We start from the raw sequence: 11,147 nt of genomic DNA, 5'->3' as shown, positions 1-11,147 counted from the left end.
CCCCACGAACATGGACTAGCCAGAGCAGGCCATGCCTCCTCTATCAATTTATTAGGTGTGAGTGTGTTGCCCGTCTTATGCCAGAGCCAGCCATGTCTCCCCTCAGTCATAATGTTAGCCTTTGGATGTTGAATAGTTATAGTGTGGTATGTAATGCTGTCTGACATAGAATAACACAATGACACAAGCTTGCCAGAGCAGGCCACGCCTCTTCTATCATTGAATGTGAAGATGGAAACCATGAGAGATTGTTAGATTCATAACATACATGTGATAGCAGCTTCAACATACTATTAATTATATGCTTGCATGTGTATATATATCTGGGACAAGGGTAAGTGTGCCAGGGTGGGCCATCTGTGAATGCATGCCTACATCCCTAATATCGGTAAAGAAGAGAGAGGATTGTGGGACTTTAAATGAGATCTATGACATATACGTCAGAGTAACCTCCATCCCTAATTCTGATAAGAAACTAAGAGTTTGGGACTTTAAATGAAGCATGCAATTCAAATGAGTCAATTTCTGTAAAGAGTTTATTACATGTATAAATTGATAAAAACCAAAATGCACAATTCTGAGTCTGATATTAATTTTATATATATACATACATAATAAATACATATATGGATAAACAAACACACACATGAATGCAGGGACACAATACTACATGGTAGTACAATGTAAGTAGCTAAAATAATAAAATAATAATAAGATAATAAAAGATAGGTGTCTAGTCATTCAATCAGGTATAGTTGTTGCACATATCTTGCTGTTGCTATGAATAAGAGACACATTGGTATAGCATCAGTAGATCGACGCCTTTCATGGTTAATTACCAGTCATCAGGAGCAATTGTGACCAGGATGTCTAAAGGGTATAAACAGTAGGTCAGACGGGGTGCAAGAATGTAACATTATTATTAATTTAAGGGGAAGTATTGTAACATCCGCCCATACTCACAAAACCAGACATGGGTCTCGGGTGTGGCAACATAACCATCGTTGGGTGCGGGCCAACATCTAGCATGGGAGATGAGGCGGCACATAAAGGCAAAGCATCAGGGAATGGAGAATAGTGTGCTGGTGAGGTGTGTTTGGACAATCACCAGAGAATCCATGGTGAGGTGGGATCGGTCCCCCCCAACATCTAGGAATAAACATGAAATAGGTATATTAGTATTAAATAGTTGATTTGGAAATCTGATCAGATAGTCCATGGTGTAGTGTGGAGATGGACGTCACAAACATCATGAAATGTAGGTGGTGATATAAAGATAAGTATATCAAAGCCCATTTGGTGAGCGAAGTCAATGGTTTGGCTGGGGTGAAATATTGTACAGTGTGCTAATAGGAAGGTTTGTGCAGTTGCAGCTAATAAGAAGGTGTAAAAAAAGAGGATAGAAAACTAAACACCAGAGTTGAAAATGGAAAGGCAATGCAGACCACCAACAAAGATACCTGTAGTCTCGGTATGAAAAACTTTTGTGTGGTTGTTGATCGGTGCCAGACAAGAAAGCAAAATCTGTGCCCATCATGAGGAGTTAAATAGTTCACTCCAGCCAATGATATGCCGCCAAAGTCACACAGACTAGTGGGAGGGGGAGAGAAGTACGCGCTTCCCAGTGTCACAATCTCCAATTACTGATGGTTTACTGTAACCGGAAGTGACGTGATTGGAGATCTCGATGAATTGGCTATTTTTACACAACACCGGATGCATTTCCTGTATAAGCACATTTGTAGCAGGCATGATTAAATTCCATCAGATTAGGCAACCCATCAGAATGTGTAACAGAAGTGATGTTTCGTTGCTGCCATCTTGCTCCACCCCTCACTCAGGATACAGTGAGAAGGGGACATCTTGTTACACCCACTGGAGTTTTGCGATATACACGTTTTTTTAACAGGAAACTGAGTTTATATAGTGAAATACAGTACTGAGAACTCTGAATGTTTAGATGTTGAATTTTAAAAGCTGCAGCAAGCCTGCTGATCTCACAGGTTTGCTAATCTGACAGAACACCTCTGCTTTTAAAATTCAACAAGTAAACATTCACACAGAGTTCTAAGTACTGTATTTCACTATATAAACTCAGTTTCCTGATAAAAAAAAAGTGTAAAGTGCAAAACTCCGGTGGGTGTAAAAAGATGTCCGCTTGCCCTCTTCTCACTTGATTCTTACTGTGGACAAGTGCGGGGTGTAGTAAGATGGCGGCGATGAAACGTCCCTTCCGTTCCACATTCTGGCGAAACACAGGCAGAGTAGCTGATTTTTTAAAACTTTATTTACACGGTAAAATGACAAAGTAACATTACTGTATTTAAAGATTTGTACAATGCACATTTGATATACACATTTTCCATACCATATTGAAATCATAGAATACATTGGCAAACCAAAATTTCCATCTACAGTAGTTGAATTATGCCGCTCCTCTGGCTGGCCAGTAGGGATGAGCTCAGGCGTGTTCGCATGGATGCAGAGTCCGCCAGGAAGTCGGTGCAGCGCTGCGCTAATCACAGGCAGTAAGACATTGCCCAATCTCTGCAGCTGCATATCGGGGCAATGTCTCACTGCCTGTGATCAGTGCAGCAGTGCGCCAACTTCCTGGCGGGCTCTGCACGTGGTCCATACGAACACGCCTAAGCTCATCCCTACTGGCCAGCTACCGAATAAGGTTCCTTTAATGTAACAAGCTCATTTATTATATTTACCCTCATTTATGATGGCAGACTTGGCCTCAGTAATCCCCCCTATTGCTGTCTCTGCACTGGACACTTTGCTATACAAACATATTAGGGGTGGGCGTGGATTATTTCCGTGAAAACTCATCAGCCAATGGATGGGCTTCTCTGGCTAACCAGCTCCATACTGCTGCTCTGAGTGACAGTGGCCAGAGCAGGCTCCGCCCCCTCAGGGCTGTGTTTAGCATGTGCATGCCCCGCCCCCTCGGTTTTTTCGATCCCCAGTGGATGTAAAATATATAAGAATAGTTTGTCATGTAATCTCCGTCTGATGTGTAGAATGTGATAACGTGGGGGTCTGTTCTACCAGATTACCACCACACATCAGATAATCTGATAGAACGCTTTCCAGCTGCGTACGCGTTGCTATGGAAACACACGGTGGGCGTGGCCTGACAGCCATGAAGCCCCCCCCCATCATGTAATATCAAGTCGCCCATAGAAGAACACGATTACATGATTGTTGTCTGCATTTCTAGTGTACCTCTCCTACGATCCCATATCTAAAATGGCCAATTTGGCCTCGGTAACGTTCCCGCCCCTTCCGTGACTCACCTCTAGAGTGACGCTGTCAACACTGTTATCGGTGGGCGTGTTTCCATGTAAGCAGACCATCCAATGTGCTGCGCTTTTTTCCCTGGCCACCTCCCCGTGGTGCCTCGGATGGAATGACGCGCTTCCATGGTGATCTACAACGCTCTGCCGTAACGTCAGCAGAGGAGGCCACGCCCCCTCCGTCATATGTGTTTAAGGCGCACGGCTCAGCCTGTTTCTAGAGTAGGCTCCGCCCCCTCCTATGTCCAGCCTCTCACCAGAAAAGGCCCCGCCCCCTCCTATGTTTAGCCTGTCACCAGAAAAGGCCCCGCCCCTCCTATGTTCAGCCTGTCACCAGAAAAGGCCCCGCCCCCTCATTTTTTTCGATCCCCATTGGATGTAAAATATATAAGAATAGTTTTGTCATGTAATCTCCGTCTGATATGTAGAATGTGATAACGTGGGGGTCTGTTCTATCAGATTACCACCACACATCAGATAATCTGATAGAACGCTTCCCAGCTGCGGACACGTTGCTATGGTAACACACGGTGGGTGTGGCCCAACAGCCTTGAAGCCACGCCCCCAGTTTTTCATATGGCCGATTTGGCCTTGTAACGTTCCCGCCCCTTCCGTGACTCACCCCTAGAGGGACGCTGTAAACACTGTTATCGGTGGGCATGTTTCTGTGTAAGCAGACCATCCAATGTGATGAGCTCCTCTCGCTGGCCACCTCCCTGTTGTGCCTCTGAGGGTATGACACACTTCCGTACACGGTGATCCCGCGCACGCTGCCCTAACGTCACCAGAACAGGCCCCGCCCCCTCCGTCCTGTGCTCAGCCTATCACAGAGCAGGCCCCGCCCCCTCCGTCCTGTGCTCAGCCTATCACAGAGCAGGCCCCGCCCCCCGAAATTTTCCCCTTCATTTTGACACGTACATTACAATATATAAGAATAATGTGTAATGTAATTACCGTCTAATATGGAGCATGTATGTAGCACGTATGTGATAACGTGGGGGTCTGTTCTATCAACTACAACTACCCATCAGATAATCCGATAGAACGCTTCCCAGCCGGTGGACGCGTTGCTATGGAAACACACGGTGGGCGTGGCCTGACAGCCTTGAAGCCCCCCCCCCCCCCCCCCCCCCCATGTAATATCAGTCGCCCATAGAAGAACACAATTACATGATTGTTGTCTGCATTTCTAGTGTACCTCTCCTACGATCCCATATCTAAAATGGCCGATTTGGCCTCGGTAACGTTCCCGCCCCTTCCGTGACTCACCTCTAGGGTGACGCTGTAAACACTGTTATCGGCGGGCGTCTTTCCATGTAAGCAGACCATCCAATGTGCAGCGCTTCTTTCCCTGGCCACCTCCCCATGGTGCCTCGGAGGGAATGACGCGCTTCCATGGTGATCTACAAAGCTCTGCCCTAACGTCAGCAGTGGAGGCCACGCCTCCTCCATCCTATGCTCAGCCTGTCACAGTGCAGGCCACGCCCCCTCTGTCCTCTGTGTTTAGGGCGCACGGCTCAGCCTGTCACCAGAACAGGCCCCGCCCCTCCTATGTTCAGCCTGTCACCAGAACAGGCCCCGCCCCCTCCTATGTTCAGCCTGTCACCAGAGCAGGCCCCGTCCCCTCCTATGTTCATCCTGTCACCAGAACAGGCCCCGCCCCCGAAGTTTTCTGCAGTACTTTGGTATGTACATTCCCAGGGCTTTCCTTCTTTCGGCCTCCTCTGGCAGCCCTGTCCTCTCCATCTTGTCAGTAACAGAGAAGTAAAGGACTCACTTCCTCCACCAGCGTCTGTGTAGTAGTGTCAGCACTGCATCCAGGGCACATGATGCTGGATGTTTACCAATAGGTGTCCCGGGTCTCAATCACCCACATTGATTGTAAATATGGGGCTTAGAGAGGCGGTTTCTTTCTCCACCTGCAGCCAGGGCCGTCTTTAAGGAGAAGGGGCAGCTGCCCTGGGCCCTGTCATTGTTGTGGGGCCCAAAAGAGCTGCCTCATACTTGCCAACTATCCAGGTTTAATTTCCCTTGTCCCTTGAAGTTTCATTCCTGTGTTGTGTCCCAATATCTCAGTGTGAAGTGCGCTAATCAGTGAGCCGTAATGTGTGCTGTAACCTCTGGCAACTAATCAGTGAGCCGTAATGTGTGCTGTAACCTCTGGCAACTAATCAGTGAGCCGTAATGTGTGCTGTAACCTCTGGCAACTAGTCAGTAAGCAGTAATGATATGCTGTAACTGCTGGCAACCAACCGCAATTGCTGCCTGATCTGATCCAGTAAACTGATTTTAAGTCTAGCTGCTATTTATTGTATATCTCAGAGTAGGTGGAGAGGGGGCCCAAGAAAAATTTTGCCCAGGGTCCAATCTATATTAAAGATGGCCCTGTCTGCAGCCTCTTACAACTGTGTGTAGCACAGAGAGGAGCGAAGTGTGAAACTCCTCCCCTGCTCTGTGCTGCATTACTAATAGGCAGAGCTGCAGGGAGGTCACTGTGTAGAAAATAAAGCCCGGGCACAACTAACCAAGCCGTGATGGCTGCATTATGCAAGAGGTGACAGAGAGCTGTGGGGGAGGGGGACAATCTGTGACAGATGAGAGAGCTTTGTGTGTGGGGGTGGGAGGATCTGTAAGAGAGCTGGGGGGAGGGGGAGCTGGAAAAAGGTGAGAGATTTGTGCAAATGGCAGAGCTGGAAAAGGGGGATTTGTGCAGAGGGGAAAGCTGTAGGTGAGGGTGCTGAGGTGAGTTGTGAACTGGGGGTGCAGATGTGAGATGTTAATGGGGTGCTAAGGTTAACTATGGAAAAAGTGCAGAGTTGAACTGTGGATGGGGCAGAAGAGGCGTGTAGGTGTGCTGTGGATGGGTAGGTGTGCTGTGGATGGGGAGGTGGGTTGTGGATGGTGGGCTGTGGATGGTGAGGTGTGTAGGTGGGCTGTGGACAGGGAGGTTGGCTGTGGACGGGGAGGTGTGTAGGTGTGCTATGGACGGGGAGGTGGGCTGTGGAGGTGGGTAGGGGGGCTGTGGATGGGGAGGTGGGCTGTGGAGGTGCGTAGGTGGGCTGTGGACAGGGAGGTGGGTAGGTGTGCTGTGTGTGCTTTAAACCCGAACACATATGAATTACACAGTTTCTGAGGCTAATTTAATGCAGATAAGACATCAAGTGAGTTTAATTACCACCTTAAACATCCACAGAACCTGTGCAATTAATATGTGTTCGGTTTTAAAGGGATGTGGTGGCAACTCTAGTGCTGTGGCCGGGGAGGTGTGTGGGTGCGTTGTGGTCGGGGAGGTTAGTAGGTGTGCTGTGGACGGGAGGTGGGCTGTGAATGGGCAGGTGTGTAGGTGGGCTGTGGATGTGGAGGTGGGTAGGTGGGCTGTGGATGTGGAGGTGGGTAGGTGGGCTGTGGATGGGGAGGTGGGTAGATGGGCTGTGGATGGGGAGAGGAAAGCAAAGAGGTGTGCAGAGGTGAGTAATTGATGGTTACTTTGAGGGGTGGAGGATTTTTGCCTGGAGAGGACAAGTGTAAAGGCTGGCCGGAGTCCTGTATTTGTGGGAGGAGTCAGAGAGGCTATTTAATCCTCCTCCTCTGTCAGGGCCAGTGTTGGTGTTTTCTGGGTCAGAACGACGGTCGGGCACGGCAATGCCCCCCACCCCCCGTCATCCCTGGGTTTCACCGGCTTGTGGAGGCTGCCCTGCCGTCTGCCCTTGCAGCCCATGTTCCAGCAGCTTGGGGGGCAACTGCCTGCTTCTCCCCGCGTTCATGCCGGGTGGTGGGGGGGAGTCCGTCCATCCTCCACCACCCACGGCTCCCTCTGGATAGCATGCTGCTTGCCCGCGCTCATGTCGGGGGGAGCGGGGGTGCGTCCGTCATTCCATATTTCACATCATCACTCTCCCCGCCCGCCCACTCCCCATGCTTCTAGCTCCACGAGGGAGCCGGGTGCCCACCAGCTCCTCTCTCCCCAGGCTCTTGTTCGCTCCACGTGGCGGCCGCTGCCTGATTCTCCTGGTGTGGGGGGGGGGGGTGTGATCGACCGCTGCCGGCTCTGCTCCCCATACACATCTATCACCAGAGGGAGCCGCCCGCCTGGTGATCGGCCACCCGCTATATCCTCTCTCACCTTGTTTCATGTGGCGGTGGGAGGGGGAGGGGAATCGGCTGGTGTTCTGTCCATGAATGTGCATATCTATCCCCACGAGGGAGCTGCACGCCTGGTGGGTCCCGGTGCTCAAGGAGGGGGCATGGGCGGTCACCTGCCCGTCGCTCCTTTCCTCCCCACAAACTGCCATCTCTGCAGCAGTGACAGAGGAGATCAGTCCACCCAGGTTGCTGCTTTTACTTGTTATTTTCTTTTCTTTGGTCAGTGTTTCTATCGCAGCCAGCGTTCTGCCCAGTGTTTTCTGTCATAGCGTTCTGCCCAGCGTTATCTGTCATAGCGTTCTGCCGGCCTTTTCTGTCATAGCATTCTGCAGGCCTTTTCTGTCATAGCGTTCTGCCCAGCATTTTCTGTCATAGCGTTCTGCCCCAGCTTTTTCTGTCTTAGCGTTCTGCCCCAGCTTTTTCTGTCTTAGCGTTCTGCCCCAGCTTTTTCTGTCTTAGCGTTCTGCCCCAGCTTTTTCTGTCTTAGCGTTCTGCCCCAGCTTTTTCTGTCTTAGCGTTCTGCCCCAGCTTTTCCTGTCTTAGCGTTCTGCCCCAGCTTTTTCTGTCTTAGCGTTCTGCCCCAGCTTTTTCTGTCTTAGCGTTCTGCCCCAGCTTTTTCTGTCTTAGCGTTCTGCCCCAGCTTTTTCTGTCTTAGCGTTCTGCCCCAGCTTTTTCTGTCTTAGCGTTCTGCCCCAGCTTTTTCTGTCTTAGCGTTCTGCCCCAGCTTTTTCTGTCTTAGCGTTCTGCCCCAGCTTTTTCTGTCTTAGCGTTCTGCCCCAGCTTTTTCTGTCTTAGCGTTCTGCCCCAGCTTTTTCTGTCTTAGCGTTCTGCCCCAGCTTTTTCTGTCTTAGCGTTCTGCCCCAGCTTTTTCTGTCTTAGCGTTCTGCCCCAGCTTTTTCTGTCTTAGCGTTCTGCCCCAGCTTTTCCTGTCTTAGCGTTCTGCCCCAGCTTTTCCTGTCTTAGCGTTCTGCCCCAGCTTTTTCTGTCTTAGCGTTCTGCCCCAGCTTTTTCTGTCTTAGCGTTCTGCCCCAGCTTTTTCTGTCTTAGCGTTCTGCCCCAGCTTTTTCTGTCTTAGCGTTCTGCCCCAGCTTTTTCTGTCTTAGCGTTCTGCCCCAGCTTTTTCTGTCTTAGGCCGCGTACACACGGGCGGACTGTTCGCCCAACCTTGTCCGCTGAACAGTGTTTGGGCGGACAGTCCGCTCGTGTGTGGGCTTTCAGCGGACAGTTTCAGCGGACAGTTGGACGGACAAAGTCTTTCGGAAATTCCGAAAAACTGTCCGCTGAAACTGTGTTTGAGCGAACAGTCCGCCCGTGTGTGGGCTTGTCCGCTGTACTTTCGAAATGAGCGGACTGTTCCCGCTCGGAAAGTCCGCCCATTTCGAGCGCGTGTACAGGTAGGCGGGGCCCGCGAAGGAGACGTCGCGGGCTCCGCCGCCTGGAATGGGCTTAAAGGGGAACCCCAACGCCGAAAAAAATCGGCGTGGGGGTTCCCCCCAAGTCCACACCAGACCCTTGTCCGAGCACGCTACCCGGCCGGCCAGGAAAGGGGGGCGAGCGAGCGCGCCCCCTCTCCTGAGCCGTACCAGGCCGCGTGCCCTCAACATGGGGGGTGCCTTGGGGAAGGGGGGGCCGCGCGGCCCCCCCACCCCAAAGCACCTTGTCCCCATGTTGATGAGGACAAGGGCCTCTTCCCGACAACCCTGGCCGTTGGTTGTCGGGGTCTGCGGGCGGGGGGCTTATCGGAATCCGGGAGCCCCCTTTAAGAAGGGGGCCCCCGGATACCGGCCCCCCACCCTATGTGAATGAGTATGAGGTACAATGTACCCCTACCCATTCACCTGTGAACTAAAGTACAATAAAAAACACAACACAGAGAAAAAATATTTTATTGCACAGCTCCGGGGGTCTTCGGGGGTCTTCTCGCCAGACTCCTCCGCTATGTGTGTGTAGCTCTTTTGCTAGCGGAGGAGTCCGGCTTTCTTCCTCCCCGCCGCCGGCCTCTTCTCCCGACTTCGGGGGTCTTGTCCCCCTCTTCGGTTCTTCTGCCGGGCCACCGCGCCTGGTCCGGTGGCCCGGTCTTCTGTCGCCGTCTTCCGTTCTTCTGTCGCCGCCTTCGGTTCTTCTGCCGGGCCACCGCGCCTTCTTGTAGCTCTTTTACAGGCGGTGGCCCGGTCTTCTGTCGTCGCCGCCGCCGCCGCCTTCCGTTCTTGTTCTTCTTCTTGTTCTTCTTCTTCTTCTCCTGGAGATGTTGACTCGACGATCTCTCCGGCCGGAATGCCAGAGCCGCGCTGTGCGGTCACTTATATAGTGACAATGGGGCGGTGTCACATGGTATATGTCACATGGGTTGGTCACATGGTGACCCCGCCCCCTTACGATGTCATAGTCCCCATGTGACATCAACCCATGTGACCAACCCATGTGACATATACCATGTGACACCGCCCCATTGTCACTATATAAGTGGCAGCGGAGCGTGTCCCTGGCATTCCGGCCGGAGAGATCGTCGAGTCAACATCTCCAGGAGAAGAAGAACAAGAAGAAGAACAAGAACAAGAACGGAAGGCGGCGGCGACGACAGCGGCGACAGAAGACCGGGCCACCGCCTGTAAAAGAGCTACAAGAAGGCGCGGTGGCCCGGCAGAAGAACCGAAGGCGGCGACAGAAGAACGGAAGACGGCGACAGAAGACCGGGCCACCGGACCAGGCGCGGTGGCCCGGCAGAAGAACCGAAGAGGGGGACAAGACCCCCGAAGTCGGGAGAAGAGGCCGGCGGCGGGGAGGAAGAAAGCCGGACTCCTCCGCTAGCAAAAGAGCTACACACACATAGCGGAGGAGTCCGGCGAGAAGACCCCCGGAGCTGTGCAATAAAATATTTTTTCTCTGTGTTGTGTTTTTTATTGTACTTTAGTTCACAGGTGAATGGGTAGGGGTACATTGTACCCCATACTCATTCACATAGGGTGGGGGGCCGGTATCCGGGGGCCCCCTTCTTAAAGGGGGCTCCCGGATTCCGATAAGCCCCCCGCCCGCAGACCCCGACAACCAACGGCCAGGGTTGTCGGGAAGAGGCCCTTGTCCTCATCAACATGGGGACAAGGTGCTTTGGGGTGGGGGGGCCGCGCGGCCCCCCCTTCCCCAAGGCACCCCCCATGTTGAGGGCACGCGGCCTGGTACGGCTCAGGAGGGGGGGCGCGCTCGCTCGCCCCCCTTTCCTGGCCGGCCGGGTAGCGTGCTCGGACAAGGGTCTGGTGTGGACTTGGGGGGAACCCCCACGCCGATTTTTTTCGGCGTTGGGGTTCCCCTTTAAGCCCATTCCAGGCGGCGGAGCCCGCAACGTCTCCTTCGCGGGCCCCGCCTACCTGTACACGCGCTCGAAATGGGCGGATTTGCCTCCGCCTTACGTGGGCGAGTCCGTTCATTTCAAAAGTTGAGCGAACTGTTTGCCCAACCTTGTTCGTCAAACAGTCCGCTCGTGTGTGGGCAAGTCCGCTCATGCAAATTTTGAGCGGACTGTTTGATGAAACTGTTTGCCGAACAAGGTTGGGCGAACAGTCCGCCCGTGTGTACGCGGCCTTAGCGTTCTGCCCCAGCTTTTTCTGTCATAGCATTCTGCACCAGCTTTTTCTGTCATAGCGTTCGGTCCAGCAGTTCTGTCTTTTAGCGTTCGGTCCAGCAGTTCTGTCTTAGCGTTCGTTCCAG

At 52.2% G+C, this 11,147-nt stretch overlaps 1 long non-coding RNA gene across 2 annotated transcripts; it reads right to left on the bottom strand.

The window, feature by feature from the left end:
• Nucleotides 1-575: 575 nt before the first annotated feature.
• Nucleotides 576-4,077, bottom strand: LOC143934080 (uncharacterized). 2 transcript variants are annotated; one of them, XR_013263210.1, is made up of 3 exons: nucleotides 3,925-4,077; nucleotides 964-1,149; nucleotides 576-870 (listed from the first exon to the last, which is right to left on the bottom strand). It is a non-coding gene; the product is annotated as an uncharacterized LOC143934080 (long non-coding RNA). The 2 variants fall into 2 exon arrangements; XR_013263209.1 differs by lacking the exon at nucleotides 3,925-4,077 and adding an exon at nucleotides 3,303-3,507.
• Between the last annotated feature and the right edge of the window lie 7,070 nt (nucleotides 4,078-11,147).

The sequence above is a fragment of the Lithobates pipiens genome, unplaced genomic scaffold (assembly GCF_037356315.1).
Source record: "Lithobates pipiens isolate NorthernLeopardFrog02 unplaced genomic scaffold, aLitPip1_a1.2 Scaffold_27, whole genome shotgun sequence".
Classification (NCBI taxonomy): Eukaryota; Metazoa; Chordata; class Amphibia; order Anura; family Ranidae; genus Lithobates; species Lithobates pipiens.
The sequence above is the reverse complement of the archived record's forward strand: the minus strand, read 5'-3'. Positions and strand labels throughout refer to the sequence as shown.